At 45.7% G+C, this 15,957-nt stretch overlaps 1 protein-coding gene across 2 annotated transcripts in view; it reads right to left on the bottom strand.

Moving 5' to 3' along the window:
* PELI1 (pellino E3 ubiquitin protein ligase 1) overlaps positions 1-9,021 on the bottom strand; it is a 42,899-nt gene extending 33,878 nt beyond the window's left edge. The window contains exon 1 of one of the 2 annotated variants that reach the window (XM_066546348.1): positions 8,758-9,021. The gene's annotated coding sequence lies outside the window, so the exon portion shown is untranslated. The remainder of the gene's footprint in view (positions 1-8,757) is intronic. The other variant, XM_066546352.1, reaches the window with a different exon arrangement.
* Positions 9,022-15,957: the final 6,936 nt, after the last annotated feature.

Raw genomic sequence — 15,957 nt, 5'->3', positions numbered from 1 at the left:
ATCATTTTTTCACCCACCTTCCCATTTGTTGGTACTTCATTAGTTTACATGCCTCAAAGCAGAGCAAGGTTTGTAGCTTTAGTAGCTGAAGAGTTACTTGCATTTCTGTAGCAGACTCCAAACATTAACAAATTAAGAATCAACACACCTGTGAGTTCCTTACCTTTCTTAAAATAAGGACAAAAAAGAGACAAGCCTGACATCCATCTGGGGCTCTGGAGACATCCTGCAACATCTCAGCACACAGGTTCCTCTCCCTGCCATCTCCCATGTCCTGTGTTCTTTGCTAACTGAACAGGAGAGTGGAGCACAATTCCAGCTTTGTTATGGCTCAGCCACAGCCCTGCCTTGGGAAACTGGAGCAGCAAGAGAAGAAGAAATAGGCAATGCTACACTTGACACCAGCCCAAAGTGAGGCAAGAAACTCATGCCATCTCACTCTACATGTTAGCCAAGCGCTATCTGAATCTTTAAAGCTGTTATTTCTTGGTGATTGAGGTTATGAACTATATAAAGCAGCCAGATAAATGTGACTTTTACTCCTCCTCATTAACAGCTGTAAAATAATAGCAGAATTTCTACAATACTTGCTATTGTGGAGACTGTAAGACTCAAGAGACTGAAAGACATCGGACACATGATTATTTACATGATATATTCACTCCTCCCCATGCCTGATCTCTCTTGGCTTTAACCTAAGCATTAACTCTTCCCTCACCTTTTGGATCAGGCTCCTCTCTCTGCTCCTGTTTATACTTGGCAACTTGAATGAGTCCCTCCCCAAAGTTGGGGGAGTAAGAGAAGGGCAACAAAACTTTTTGTAATGCTTCTCCTCTCGAGGCAGAGGTTCCTCCTGCTGTCTATGCACATCTCAGAAGAGTGATATATGAATACTTATTTCAGTGAGGAAAAAATTAAATAGCCCATATATATATTGGCACAGGAATTCAAAAGTAGTGGCTGTATCTAAGTCACAAATGCTTTGTAAGCCCACACTTTCTACTAGAGCACCCTGACCTTTCTCAGCCAGCAGTGAGAGGTACAAGAACCTACCCTATGTTCACATCTGCTGCTCAGAAACTCTCTAACAAAGCTAAAATACTGGCCACAATACTGACTGCATAAATATGCACACGTGCAAGGAAAAAAAAGAATAAAAATAAAAGCTATTTCTGCAGTTATTTGCCTGCATGATCAAGTTCAGTTCCTCAACTTCAGCAGGTGGCTGACAGCCTTAATACATTAATACATCACTTCTTTCAAAATAGACAAGAGAAAAACCCCCACAAAGCTGTTTCTCTCACCATGGTACACTCCAGCCCTCAGGAACAACCTTGAGCAGCTTACAGAAACCTCACCCAATAGGCAACAGCTCACGCTGCACCAAAAGGGAAAGCTCAACTGGAATGATATTTCACATCCACCAAATGCAGCACCTAATAAGTACTAAAACAACTGATGTGGGCTACCAGCAGCATAGCAATTACCTTATTATTAAAGAAAAAACAAAAACAAAACCAAAAACCCAGTATGATGGATCCACCTACCACAGGAATCAAGAGATGATGACTTGACCATGAAAGTCATCTAAGCACAAAGGGGTGATCACCTGTCTTCAGACTAATATGCATTACAATGTAATTTGTCTAAGGCTTGGTCTGCTAATCCCAGGGTATGAAGTGCAGTTATAAAAAATATGATATGATATGTGTGTGTATATATATATGTACGTATTAAAACACAATCTTTGAACTTTAAGAGACACAAGGACAGCAGACTGGAGCAGGAAGCAGTGTTTATCTGAAGTGTCAGCACTACCATCACAAATCTGCCTCAACATTATCACATGAGAAAAAGAACAAATGAAACATTAAGTGTCTGTTCTTGGGCCTTCTGGTTCTCTGCATTACCTACTGCAGAACTGTCACACCTTTGCCTGTTAAAAAGCAGTTTTTTAACTGACTGTCTCTAAGTTTCAGGCCATTCAAGCTGGTTGTCTCCCAGCTCTTTATTGAAAGTACATTAAATAAATACCCCAACAATTAGTGGGTGCTGAAATTAGGTATTACCACAATGGCTTGATTTACAACTAGAGTATTATCTTCTCCCCTTGTAACTATTCAACTGCACACACAGTGTGCTCATGCCTCTTGTGGGCATGATACAGTTTTTTGTGGACTACTGAAAGTAGCATCCTAAATCTGAAACCTAATTACCACAAAAGCTTGATCATGAAGATTAAAATAGCAGTATCGGTTGAACAGTCCATAACTCTGACTTCTCAAATATTAAGTCAACTACTCTAGTTTCTGACACAAGGAGGAACTCTCCCAGCTTCTATCAGAAGATTTTGTAGCATGTTCCTAAATTCAAAAGATGGCAGTTGTCCAGCAAAAAGGAGTCAGATCCAAATCCAAGAGGGAGCACATACCCTACCTCCAATATTAGTAAGGGCCAAAGCCACTTTACTCTCTTGTGCTGCAGCACAGAAGTTTAAAGTCATCTTCTGCTAACCTTAAAGTACAGCAGTAATCTAAACAAAGCAACTCAAATATCTACCTGCATTTACTTTCTTCCACATTGAGCACTCCTCAGAGTATTGGAAGTGGCTCAGGAAAAAAGTAAATCAAACCAAACAAAGGAAAAAAAACTAGTGGGAAATGACAGAGCTGACATTTTTAGAATATAGCAGTTTATCCCAAGAGGTGCATTAAAAAAGCAAAATGAGCAACAAGTTCTTTAAAAGTAAATTACTTATAGTAAGCCTCCATATATGATGAATTGTGCATTTTTACCTCTAAGCTCATACCAAATAAACAGTTCAGCTCCATGATCTGACATAAGGATCATTCCTTATTTTCCCTGTTGAAACTTGTGTTAAATCATGACTAAGACAATAATTATTCTTGTAAAAATATTGCATGGAACTACAACTGCTTTAGATAAGTGGAAAGGATATTAAGGTAGCGTAAGACAAAAATCTAAGTATACCTATTAACACTTAAAGAGAAGAGGAGCCTTGAGATTTCTTAGCAGAAATTCTTCAGGGGCCACCTTTATCATTTAACAAGAACAATTTGTCTTAGGACAAAGAAAATACAGATGCAGTACCCAAGCTTGTATGATTTTACAAATCAAGTCCTTACTGTTTAATACTGCTAGACTATTAAAAGCAGAAGGATGTGGGAACAGAGAGAGTGGGCATTTCAGAAAGGCAAGATCTCAACACAAGGAAAGGAACTACAAACATATGGAAGCCTAAGCCTAACTTTGAGACTAGTTAAACCTTGCCTTACAGTGTCCCAAAGGATGTGATGTTTAAGGCTATGTGCAGGCTGCACAGGCACAGGAGCTGCCTTTCCTAAAGCCCACAGTTCTACCCAGGTGCCTTGCAAGCTGTTCCAGACATCACTGATGAATTCCTGGGCAAAGATGACCAGCTGAGTGAAATGTTTTCAGCTAGACCTAACCCAGAGATGCCAGTTTGACTGCCCTGACCCAAAGAACAATGAAGCCATTCGTGGTTTTGGCCCAGATCAAGGGGTTACTGTCCATGGGGATAAGCTGGAAGGGACAAACTAACCCAACAGCTGCAACTTTGCAGTTGTTCACTGCATGGATCAGATAATTAAGCAGAAACACTGAAGAGACAAGCAGGACAGTGTGAGATGTACAAATCACATCACCAAGTTTCTTCTTACTATGCCTTCACAAATTCTTGCAGGCCTTGAGCTCCACCAATGTCAAATCTCAAGTCTTCTCAACAAAAACTAAATCAGTGCCCTCAAATTCACATTCTATTCCCTACCTTGTCTGTAAAGCAAGGAACAGAGGTACCCCAGCTCAGAAAAGAGCATTTTTAAGCATTTGTAGAAAACACAAAGGCTTGTATAGTTACAGAAACATTACAAACTTGAAATACAAGCAGCTAAGTACATCCAGACAGATGAATCAATTGGCAATGGAAGGAAAAAGCCCATTGATGGTGGTCTACTTAAAAGAAAATTTTGGCTAGGCAGGGATTTGTGCTTTATTACTTTTCTGGGTTTTGGTTGCTTTGGGGTATTTTTCTGGTTTTGTATCTTCAAGTCCTAGCTCCAACAAACTATCCCCTACAGAATCCTACTTTACTAACTTACTCCAAACCCATAACCTGCAAGTACCTACACATTCATATATCCCAGTCACACAAAACCTCAATAAATCCACAAAATATTATCTAGTAGCTATTCATATTATCAACCACCCTTAATAATAACAAAAAAAAATTCCAGGTTTGGGCCTTTTTAACCACAGTCTTTCAATACCCTCCTTGCTGTTCACACATATGCACACACCCTGATGTAGCCAGACCAGCATCTCCCTGCCCCAAATATCTCTGTATTATTAAAAATAACTTCTCACAAGGAATGCTTTTCTCCCTTTTAAAAACACATTTATGCAATTAACTTCTACAAACAAGGTTGGCACAGAAAACCATCTGGTTGGCATGGCTGTCTAGCCAACATCAAGGTAGACCAAGAGCATTTTGAGCCAGCATTGACACATATCCCAAGTCTTTTACAACATATACAGGTGAACAAGGAAAGTGAGTGTGAATTGAACAAATCCTCTTCCTGACAGGAATATAATTACTGGACCAGAGAAAGAGGTTTTGACCGCATCTAATCTAAAAACTGCAATATAGCTTTAATTAGAAGAGTAAAATTATAGGGTACTCCCACTCCTGAAACCACAGCCAGAAACTCACTGCAAGGTTTAGTCCACTCTGCTCTCGAGTATGAGATTCAAGCCCAAAATTCAGCATTTACATAAGTACCATGGGTGGCATTCAAGTCACTGTGATTAAATCCAGCAGCATGGATTAAAACCAAGGTCAGCAGATTAACTTTTATTACCTGTTCCTGTACTGAGCCGTGCTCCTGCATGGCAGGCTCCAGAGGATACCATCAATCCTTAACCAAACACTCCCACCCAGGCACTGCATTCAGCCTCAACCAAACAAGCTGCTGACTCGTTCACACTTGAGCCCACGTCCCCAAATGCCACCTCACACGCCAGCCAGGAGACATCGCTGGAGCAGGACTGGTACTCATGAGCACCTACCTACAGCACAGGGTGCCAGCAGGGGACAACAGCTTTCTCCTGCAAACCCTGTAGTTTCCAGTCAACTATTTCACAATCCCTCATCACTACCGGGTTATTCCAGAAAGGTCACTTTGAGCAGCTAGGAACATTTGGTGCTCCAAATCACGTCACATGGGTCGGCAAAAGAAGGCCATGCCACAGGGCTCACCTAGGCAGCCAAAAGCTGTGCACTCACTCGTGCAAAGCACTCAAGAACCTCTGCCTACCTGAAGAAAAAGCTTATTTTCAAACCAATAAAAATACAGGATACTTGTGAGATGTGAGACAACATACTCATAGCGTGCAAGACTCATTTTTCTGCAAATCAAGTTATTGTCAAAGAGTTTTTACTGCTTTTAGCAGAAGGCAGAAACAAGTAGTGCTTTCTTTTTTTTTTAAGTTTCAGGAGGAATTCTAGCAGGAAAAAGCTTCCATCTTTTTTAAATTGAAAGGCAGGCTTTTTAATACATACATTCAAACATTTTAAAGAAGAATCACAATCACTTGTAACTACTAATTGCCATTACAAAATGTTAAGGCCACAACAAATGTGCCATGATGCTACCCTACTGCCCCAGCCCACCCCGAGCAACCACTGGAGAGCCTACAGCAGCACAGGGACAGGGAAATGCATCCCACAACCTGCCCACCACCTCCTGAGGAGCACAGAGCCACTACAGTTTTGCCTGACACGATTTTTCATAACTAAATTGCTATTTGACTTTGTTCCCCATGAATCTTTTCACCCAGGTAGACTAACTGGGCCTGACTGGAGGTGCAATATTAATTTCAGTAGGACTGGGGAACCACAATAGCAGAGTGACACTTCTTGGTGCATCCTGCTAACCGGTAGATTGAAAGGAAACAGAAACAAGATCAGATGGAAACATGCTCACTTTTTTTCCACTGAAACTCAGCAGCGTTCAGCAGTGCTCGACCTACTTCCTATCCCATGTCTTTGCTGTCACTTCCTCTGACAGTTTGTCAGCACGCTTGCGAATCTGGAGATTAAGGAATGAATGTCTGGGAGGCAAAGGAGCTGGACTTTTTCATCCTGATGTTCAGTCAAAACTTTTACAATCTAACCAGCAAGGAGCACGGTGACCAGCCAGCAACAAGTACCTCCAATTACTGCCATCCAGCAGGAATTGCTAATCAGCTGTGTAATTTCACTTACAAGTATGCACTTAAAGGTGACTGATTTCTTATGAAATACCCTCATTCTCCCTTTTTTTGCTCAGGGCATGGATTAGCATCTACAAACAGCTTTGGGTTTTCCACTTTCCTGTATTCCAGAGTTCCTGTCTGAAAAGACATTTTATATCAAAAAATACTTGTAATTAGCTCCTTTCAAATGAATAAGAGTTTAAAATACCACTGGCTCCAAGCACATGATCCTCTATTTTGTAACTACAAACTCAGCCACTAGCTGTAAATGCTGAAGTGAAAGGATCCTGTTTTCCACGCCTGGTTTTTATTAAGAAACCAATATTGCCTCCAAAATACAAAACGGTTGTAGCAAAGGTAGTATATTAAATTTTTCTTTAACTGGAATTACCCTAGTAGTTACTCAAAATGTTAATTTCTAAGATGAACACTAGCACGGTGACCTGCTGTGTTGAGAAATACATTCCAGTGTTTAGTAAGAATGGAAACATTCATGAGGCACACACACGACTTTACTCAGCACTTTACTCAGCGCGTAACAGTAGGTGCTCCTACATGTTTAATTCATTTGAAATAGGAGATGTTGAAGCTTAAGGTACCCAGTAGCAACCTACATACAACCAAAATGCATTCCTAAAGCTTTCTGCCAGGCCATTCACACGACTTCAAAGAGTTAGGACACTTCTCTTGCACAGCACCAAGAGCGCCTAATTTTCCAACTACCAATGCTCAATTTTCAGCAAGCCATGCTTTTTCATGGGGGAAAGGACTGTGCTGGAGAGGAAAGGGGGAAATGTCCTGGGCAGACGTCTAAACTTTGGCTCCACATTACTCACTCCAAAATTGTCGGCCTAAAACATTACAAAGCCGCACAGACCACACAACAACACATGCAAACGAAGATGTGGGCAGCCTGTCCATCTCCACTAACCTACAGGCGCCTTCTCGAACAAAAAGCAACTGAAGATGTGTCATCAACAGGTCATCTGGCTGCTTCTTTGTGGGAAAAAAAAATTCGAAACGCTGCTGAACAGAAACCGGAAACGGCCTTTTTTTTTCCCGGGTCTCCCCCCCGCCTCCCATATGCGTTCAAAATGAAAAAAAAAAACCAAAAAAAACCTATCGTCCTTCAGATGTAGAAGCGCCAGCTTCTAGCTAGCTGAAAGGCTTTGTAATTTTCCTTACTAAGTAGAGTGTTTTCAAGACAGAGGAGTCCCAGAAAAAAATACCAAAAAGGGGTGGCCTGTAAGGCCAGAAACACCAGCATTACAGCCAGACTGCTTTTTGCTCGCATGTATTCCAGAAGCTGCATTTTGCAGAGGTGAAGTAGCTGCAGTTTTCGAGGTGGCATTTAAAACAAAAACAAGAGGGGTGGGGGTAAGAAAAATGCTTCCGGTATAAAAACGTAACTGCTTTAAAATATACCCTTTATCAGAGGAAAATTATTCAGCTAAAAACACAACTGTTCCTTCTCTCCCTTCCTTTTGAATATCTTCTCTATAGCTGTTGCAGGCAGAAATGTCCCCCTCGTACTAGATCGTGAAAACATATTATTTAACTAGGTGAAAACAAGAGTGAAAAGAAAAACCGGACACAAGTTGCGCTGGACGGCGGGCTGCTCACAAAAGAGCCAAGGCTGAAGAGATGGGAGAGAAACCCTGCAATTCCCCCAAGAATCTTAAAATTAAAGACATAACTTACCCACCGCCCAGCTAGATTTTTCCAGAGTAAAACATCATCAAATTTGGAAGAGCTAGGGATTAAAAAAAAAAAAAATCCAAAGAAAAAGAAGCAGGCTTTCCCAGAAAGATCTTTCAGGTTAACAGCAGCCAAACAAAATCCCCCTTTGTTTTGTTGTCACCCGCCTGCGTGCTGCTCCCATTCCGCGCTCCGGCACGGGAGCCTGCGATCAATGGACTTGGCGGGGGAGGCGGGGGGAGAACTCATTCTTACCCCCAAAAAATACACACATACCACCGCCCCCGCCAAAAAAAACCCCATCCACCCCCGAATTCAACAGAACCCTCGTGTTCAAGTATGGAGCGACTTTTTTTTTCCTATTTTTTTAAGTGATGTTTTTCCCGAGGGCAGACGGCTCGGCAGCCGCTCATGACAAAGAGCTTCCCCAGCACATTCAGCCCCAGAGCGGGGCGAACTCCGGGTGGGTGGGAAGCAAAAAAAAAAAATTAAACAAAAAAAGACCAAAAAAAAAAAAAGGCAAAATAAAACAAAAGAAGACAAAAACTTCCCAAACCCCGGTGGGGGAAAAAAAAAAAAAAGAAATGAACGGAGAATTATTTTAGGACCAACCACAACAAGGGAGCCCTGCGAGGCGCAGTACAAAGCGCGCAGGGCGGCGGGAGGGGAGGCAGGGAAAGGGAAGGGGCAGGCCCCGGGCAGGCCCCCCACCCCTTCGGCAGCGGCGCGCGGATAGGGCTGTGTCGCGACAGGCGCGATACTCACCGCGGGGAGGAAGGAAACGCGCAGAAGAGGCACCCCACGCCGGCAGGCCGGGAGCGGGGGGAAGGGGCAGCCTCAGCCTCCTCACGGCCGCGCGGAGGGCGATAGTTCCCACTGGGCGACAAGGGGAGAAGCCTCAGAGCGCTCACCTCCGACCGGCAGGGCTCCGGCGGGTCGGTGCTGCGAGCCACAGGCGGGGAGCAGCGGGAGCAGCTGCCGAGAAGCGGCCGCGGAGCTGCAGGCGATGCTGATGGACGCCGCCGGCTCCGCCGCCCTCACACCGACTGCCGCGCGCCGCCCCCCGCCCCGCCTCACCGCGCGCCACACTGGCGAGGCGGGGCCGAGCCGGGCCACGCCCCCTACCCGCCGCGGGGCATGGCGGGAGTTGTAGTCCCGTCCCTGCGTGCCCGCTCACCTGTGTGCAGGGGTGTGTGTGCAGGTGTGTGTGTGTGTATGCAGGTGTGTGTGTGTGCAGGTGTGTGTGTGCGCAGGTGTGTGTGTGTGTGTATGCAGGTGTGTGTGTGTGTGTGTGTGTGTGCAGTTGTGTGTGTGTGTGTAGGTGTGTGTGTCTGTGTGTGTTTGTGTGTGTGCAGGTGTGTGTGTGTGTTTGTGTGTGTGTGCAGGTGTGTGTGTGTGCAGGTGTGTGTGTGTGTATGCAGGTGTGTGTGTGTGTGCAGTTGTGTGTGTGTGTGTAGGTGTGTTTGTCTGTGTGTGTGTTTGTGTGTGTGCAGGTGTGTGTGTGTTTGTGTGTGTGTGCAGGTGTGTGTGTGTGTGCAGGTGTGTGTGTGCGCGTGCAGGTGGGTAGGTGTGTGTGTCTGTGTGTGTGTGTTTGAGTGTGTGCAGGTGTGTGTGTGCAGGTGTGTGTGTGTGTAGGTGTGTGTGTCTGTGTCTGTGTGTGCAGGTGTGTGTGTTTGTGTGTGCAGGTGTGTAGGTGTGTGTGTCCGTGTGTGTGTTTGTGTGTTTGTGTGTGTGCAGGTGTGTGTGTGTGTAGGTGTGTGTGTCTGTGTGTGTGTGTGTGTGCAGGTGTGTGTGTATGTAGGTGTGTGTGTGTGTGTGTGCAGGTGTGTGTGTGTGTTTGTGTGTGTGTGCGCAGGTGTGTGTGTGTGTGCAGTTTGTGTGTTTGTGTGTCTGTGTGTGTGTGTGCAGGTGTGTGTGTGTAGGTGTGCAGGTGTGTGTGTGTGTGTGTGTGTGTGCAGGTGTGTGTGTGTGTAGGTGTGTGTGTCTGTGTCTGTGCGTGCAGGTGTGTGTGTTTGTGTGTGCAGGTGTGTAGGTGTGTGTGTCCGTGTGTGTGTTTGTGTGTTTGTGTGTGTGCAGGTGTGTGTGTGTGTGTGCAGGTGTGTGTGTATGTAGGGGTGTGTGTGTGTGTGTGCAGGTGTGTGTGTGTGTGCAGTTGTGTGTGTGTGTGTAGGTGTGTGTGTCTGTGTGTGTGTTTGTGTGTGTGCAGGTGTGTGTGTGTGTGTGTGTGTGTGTGTGTGTGTGTGTGTGCAGGTGTGTGTCCACTTTCCTGCTCTTTGTGCGCTGCTCAGCACTGAAGGCCCACAGAGTCCCTGGCTGCCTCTAAAGGAGTGTTGCCAGCAGGCTCCCTCCAGCTATTCTGCTCTTGTGTGACCCCACCTGGAATACTGCCTATGGCTCTGGTGTCCCCAGCATAAGAAGGACATGGAACTGTCAGACCAAGCCGAGGGAAGGTCTGTGAAGCTGATAAGAGAACTGGAGTGCCTCTCACATGAAGACAGGCTGAGAAAGTTGGGGCTGTTCAGCCCAGAGAAGATTGTGTGGAGAGCTCACAGCAACCTTCCAGTACCTGAAGGGGAACCTTCAGAGGAGCCAGAGAGTAGCAACAGGACAAAGAGTAATGGGTACAAACTGAAAGAGAGGAAGTTTAGGTTGGATATTAGGAAGAATTTTTTTAGTGTGAGAGTGGTGAGACACTGGAACAGGCTGCCCAGGGAGGTTATGGATGCCCCAACCTTGGCAGTGTCCAAAGACAGGCTGGACAAGACCTTGAGCCACCTGGTCTAATGGAAGGTGTCCCTGCCCAGGGCAGGGTGTTGGAACTAGATGATCTTCTAGGTCCTTTCCAAATCTTTACCATTCTTCAATTCTACAATTCCATGTGTGCACATGTGTGTATGTATACAACATACGGTTATAGAAAAACGTATGTATGTATATATGCCCATATATATATATGCGTATATATATATATTTCAACTGAAAGACCCTTCTAGCCACATAAAGACTGTACTAATTGATTTTGCTCTACATTTTCCATAGCTTACGAGAAACCACATCCTTGATGTGGTCTTCAATTTTTTTCTAATACATGGTGAGAAACAGATTTTTAAGGGAAATGGGAATTTTTACCACCACATCATTCAGAAAACAACATGGTCCTGCCCTGGCACAACACACAAAATCAATGGAGATGCTTTCATAGTCATTCCATCATGAGCTGCTGAAGAATTATCCAGAGTCAGAAATATTTGTGGTGCCAGGGTGTGTAAAGTCTACCAGTCATTAACCTGAGTTTCACTGGCCCTGGGGTTTCTAAGAGATTAAGAGATGTAACTTGAAGCTCCTAGATTATAAGAACAAAAGGCGCCTGGATGATCATCCCTCATGATCTCTGGTGTAACCCTGCACATCCCAGAAACAGCTTTTTCCTCAAAGGCAGTATTCTTTTAAAACACCTGAGATCAAAATAGTCCTGATGGTAAATTCACCACACCCCGGCTTTTGGTGGCTGCTGTAAACAAAGCCCAGTGTTAAAACTGAGCTCTCCTCAGAGCATTTATTGGTTTGCCTTTGGATTTGCTGTAACTCTGTGCTCCGTGCTCAGCAGCTCGTTATTCCCTGCCATATTTCCAACCCAGGTATTTCCAGCCCTCTGATCGGGGTGCACTTTAGTCCCTCTTTGCTGAGTTCCTGGATCCCAGCATCCTTCGCTATGGAGCGAGTCAGACCCTCACCCCTGAGCAGGAGCGTGTCCTGCATCTCCCCATAGCTGCTGGAGGTTCCCACGGGACTCAGGCACAGGGAGAACGGAACACACATGCAGGCATGTGGCAGATGGGTGGCAGGTGACAGCAGTGCAGAGGCATGGGCGGAGAAGCTCCAGGCTCCAACTCTGACATGGAAATCCTGCCTGGAGTCCCGCCTGCCAGGAAGTCACGGTCTCAAGGGGCCAGGGACTAGGTGCTTCCTTTCCAGAGATGGTGGGCAAAAGCTGAAGGAAATGGGATGGGGAAGAAGGCGAGGGATAGGTGGAGAAAGGCTGCAGTCATGGCCAGGCATGGTGCTGGAATGAGCGGCTGCTGCCGGGGCCCTGCGTTGCTGCCCGACGCGCTCGGAGCTCTGTGTGCAATGAATCACTCGCCACACGTGTGATGTAACACGGCAGTGGCAACAGATCTCATCATCATCCAATTTAATGGGAAAACTGGGGTGTGGAGAGGTGAATATTATGCCTGGGGCGTACTGAGACCAGATTACAGAGGGCCTCACGCTGCCATCCCATGCTCACTTTACTAAGCTGTATAGGAATTAGGTGCAGATGGCAGAAGCAGACATGGAATATGCTGAGGAAAGCCTGGGGGGACAGGATGAGCTTGGTATTCACAGTATAGAGCCTTGCCCCTAGCATTTGTGTCCTGCCACAATAAATAATCCCTCTTGCTGTATTGAATGGGGTCCCCTTCAGCTCCCAAGAGCTGCTCCAGGTTGCTGTCACATGCTGTGCTCTTCTGTAGCATCTGTTTATCACTTTGCCCCTTGGGAGGCTTTTTCCTGATTTTGCCTGGCCATACCACCCCTCTGCAGAAGATGAAATAACAGTGAGAGATTTCCAGCATCCCAGGATCCCTGCTGCAGCCTTGTCCCAGCTGCCTCCAGGATGAGTCCCGGGTGCCAGCAATGCCAGTGTTGAGCCTGGCCCTGTCTTGGGAGAGCACCTGCAGCCGGACCAGGGCTTGTGTCCCATTGCTGAGGGACCATCTTTTATTTAACTCTAAATTAGCACCTCCATGATGGATTTCTGTTTCATGAATTGGCCCAATCTCTTCTAATATCCATGCAAGCATTTATCCTTTGCACAACCCCCTGGCTCAGCACTGCTCCCGGTTCCCTTTTCATGTCGATCCTGCCTCAGGGTTCATTTCTTTCTCAAAGACATTTCAGAGGAAGCTTAAGAGACAAATCAGCATTACAAAGCATTCCTCTTGTAGGAGAAAAAATTTCAGAAAGCTTTTCTCTCCTTACTATAAAAAAACCTAAAAAGGAAACAGCTGAGTTTGGCGACTCTTTTTGGTATTTCCTTATATTTAACACATGTTCCTTGTTATGGAAAAAGGGCAATCACCACTGATGGCTTAAAGTTCTCCTCTGGAGAAGCTGGTGCTAAAAACTGGGCTTCAGAACTCAGCTCCTTGCTGGCAGGAAGCCTGGGGGCTGCTTTTTCCTCTGATCTTGCCATGTACCCTTGTACCATAAGCTTGTACCACTACATGGAGAGACAGCAGGAAACTGAAACATAAAATACTCAATATTTTGGAGAAGTCAAGCTGGACTGAGGTGACCCAGTACCATGGATAATTCATTGGAGAAGGAATGGTAGGTAGGTAGAGCATCACCTTTGCTGTCCCATCTCATTTCACACCGGTTTTCCCCTCCCAGCACTGAAACTTGGAGCTGCGACTCAGACAATTGGAGCTCTGAAATAATCTTTGATATTTAAACAGCTATTTTCTGTTTTCTGACAGCCACACACTGTTCCAGTGTTCGTGTGAACAGGCTCTCTGAGTCAGATGCAAAATAGAGTGACACATGGTCCCCTCTAATGTTCCCATCAGAGCACGTCTCGTCCTGTGATCTCACTGCAGCAGAGAGGAAACAGCGAAGGCTCTTGCCCAGGTTTCTGTGCTGCTCTTAACTGCATATGGCCCCAACAGCAACAGTTCATTCACACCTCACTGCCCCGTCTATATCATTAAATAAAATGATCCCCAGCCAGAGTGGCTGGGCTGGGCTCAGGGCCATGCTGCTAAACGCTGTATCCATGAGCTAAAGCACCATGACCAGGCCACGACTCTTCAGTGCATCTCCTGGCCATGCCCAGATCGTTTTCCAGACATGGGCTGCCAAGTTCAACTGGCCAGGATACTTCACCAAGCACTCTCCAAAACCTTGGAGAGGCCCCTCATTCCTGGGGGAGAATGGGTGTCTCCAAGGGGTGTCCTTCCACTTCTAAACCAGCTGCCTCCCTGGGTTACCAAAGTGAAGCTCATCCAGCCTGTAGCATTCCAAGGGATTCCAAGGGATTCAAACCCAAGCAAATTTCATTGGGGACTGATGCTGCTGGGACTGAGCATGATGACAGGGTGCTGGGCAGCTGCTGGTGCCACAACATGCTGCAATTCCTGCCTGCGTGGGTAATCAGCGCGGCTCAGTGCCACGAGCTGTGATTAAGTCATTAGTCAGTTGCGTGAAAATATTTGAGATTACAAGTTGATGCTGAATTCCTTCTTGGAAGGGTTGAGGAAATTAATATTTAGCTCTGGTGGACACGAGATCAGAGCTTGTCAAACACAAGACATTATGCTGTCACCCCGAGCGCAGACCTGATCATCAGGTGCTGGGCTTTTCCAAAGGAGCGTGCTAATTCCTTGTCACAAACTCAGCCTTGGATTCATTAGGGGTTAATCATCAAGCTGTTGTAGAAAAATTGAAGCACCCTGAGCCTCCAGGTGATTCTTCCTTTTCCATGCCCAGAGGTGGGCACTGGCACCTGCACTGCACTCAGGCAGAGTAAGGGGGGCTGTGCAATCATCCACAATCAATCAGGCCGATCGTGCGCACCAATTAAATTATGTTCTTCCACCAGTTCTTAGAAATGCAATTTGCCTTAAGTTAATAAGCAAACATCTACCCTCTCAAAGTGTATTTACAGAGCTGTAAAATCAAGGGGCACTTCACAACGGCAGCGAGGAGGGAGGGAGGGATGGAAGGAGCTGTGGTACCAGCACAGTGTTTAGTCAGGATGCTGCTGGAATGTCACAGGAGTCGGCCACCTGGATGGATATATGTGTCAATCTCCCTGACATAAGTGAATGAATTAATTATGTGGAACAAAAATTGTAGACCTTTCAGAGGACCTCCCTTTGAATACAACTGCAAAAGAGGAGGCTTAAGCAGAACATGAAGCCTCCTGCTGTCCCTTTACTGAGGACAGGATTGCACCCCATGGGCTCTGGGATATATTTCATTGCTTGTCCTTGAATGTGGATCTAGAGGGAAAGTTTGTTCAGCATTGGCAGTGATTTCTCCACCAGCTGTGCCCTACTTGGTGCAGTAAGCAAGACCTCCACCAGCAGCTCCCAGGTGCATCTCTTGGGTTGCTCAGGTGAGAGAAGGTGCTTGGCTGCTGCTCAGCATCACAGCTATCCTCCCATGGATCATGTGAACACACATCCCAGCTTTTCCAGATAGCCAGTCTCAAAATTAAAGTCTTTCCCCCCACCTTCTTTTTCTTTTGTTGTTCTCTAAAACACGATCTCTGAAGCTGTCGTGTGGAAGGACACATGCATTTTCCCAGGGAGGGGGACATGGCAGCATCTCCCCCTCACCCAACCCACAGCACAGCCTGAAAAATATAGGAGGCAGGTGTTACTTGAGCAAGGCACATTGAAATGCCTTTAATGAGGCGAAATGAAAACACCACGCGTCGCTCGCTACAGCTGCTGTATCAGTCTGGGGGGTGAAGTAGTAAGAAAATCAGTACATAATCAGCATGTGAGTGCTCCCAGCACCCACAGGATGTGTCCAGTTTATAGGCTGGTTGAAGAAACAAAACACATTTCGAGTCCTTGAAAGTTCACAAAACCACAGATGTATATAAGTTTTTGCTTGCATCCAGTTTACCCAGCCAATGCTATCTTTTTTTCTTTTTTCTTTTTTTTTTGTCTTTTTTTTCTCCCCCTCTGCATGTCATGGGAAAAATCCTCTGCTTTCTGCCTGAGAACTCATCTGCCAGAAGGCCTGCTTGTTGTAGCTATGATTTAAGCCACATGAGCTGGCTGCGTGGTAACAGAGTAATACTTTTCCTTCGGCTTTCTCACTCAAACAATATGATTAACACAGTGCTTTCTGGATGGCTTAAGTCTGTCAATCCAAGGAAAAAGTCAAAGGGAAGGAGGCCACCATGGG

This window comes from Molothrus aeneus, chromosome 3 (assembly GCF_037042795.1).
Source record: "Molothrus aeneus isolate 106 chromosome 3, BPBGC_Maene_1.0, whole genome shotgun sequence".
NCBI lineage: Eukaryota > Metazoa > Chordata > Aves > Passeriformes > Icteridae > Molothrus > Molothrus aeneus.
Note: the sequence above shows the minus strand (reverse complement) of the source record. Positions and strands in the feature narration are given on the sequence as shown.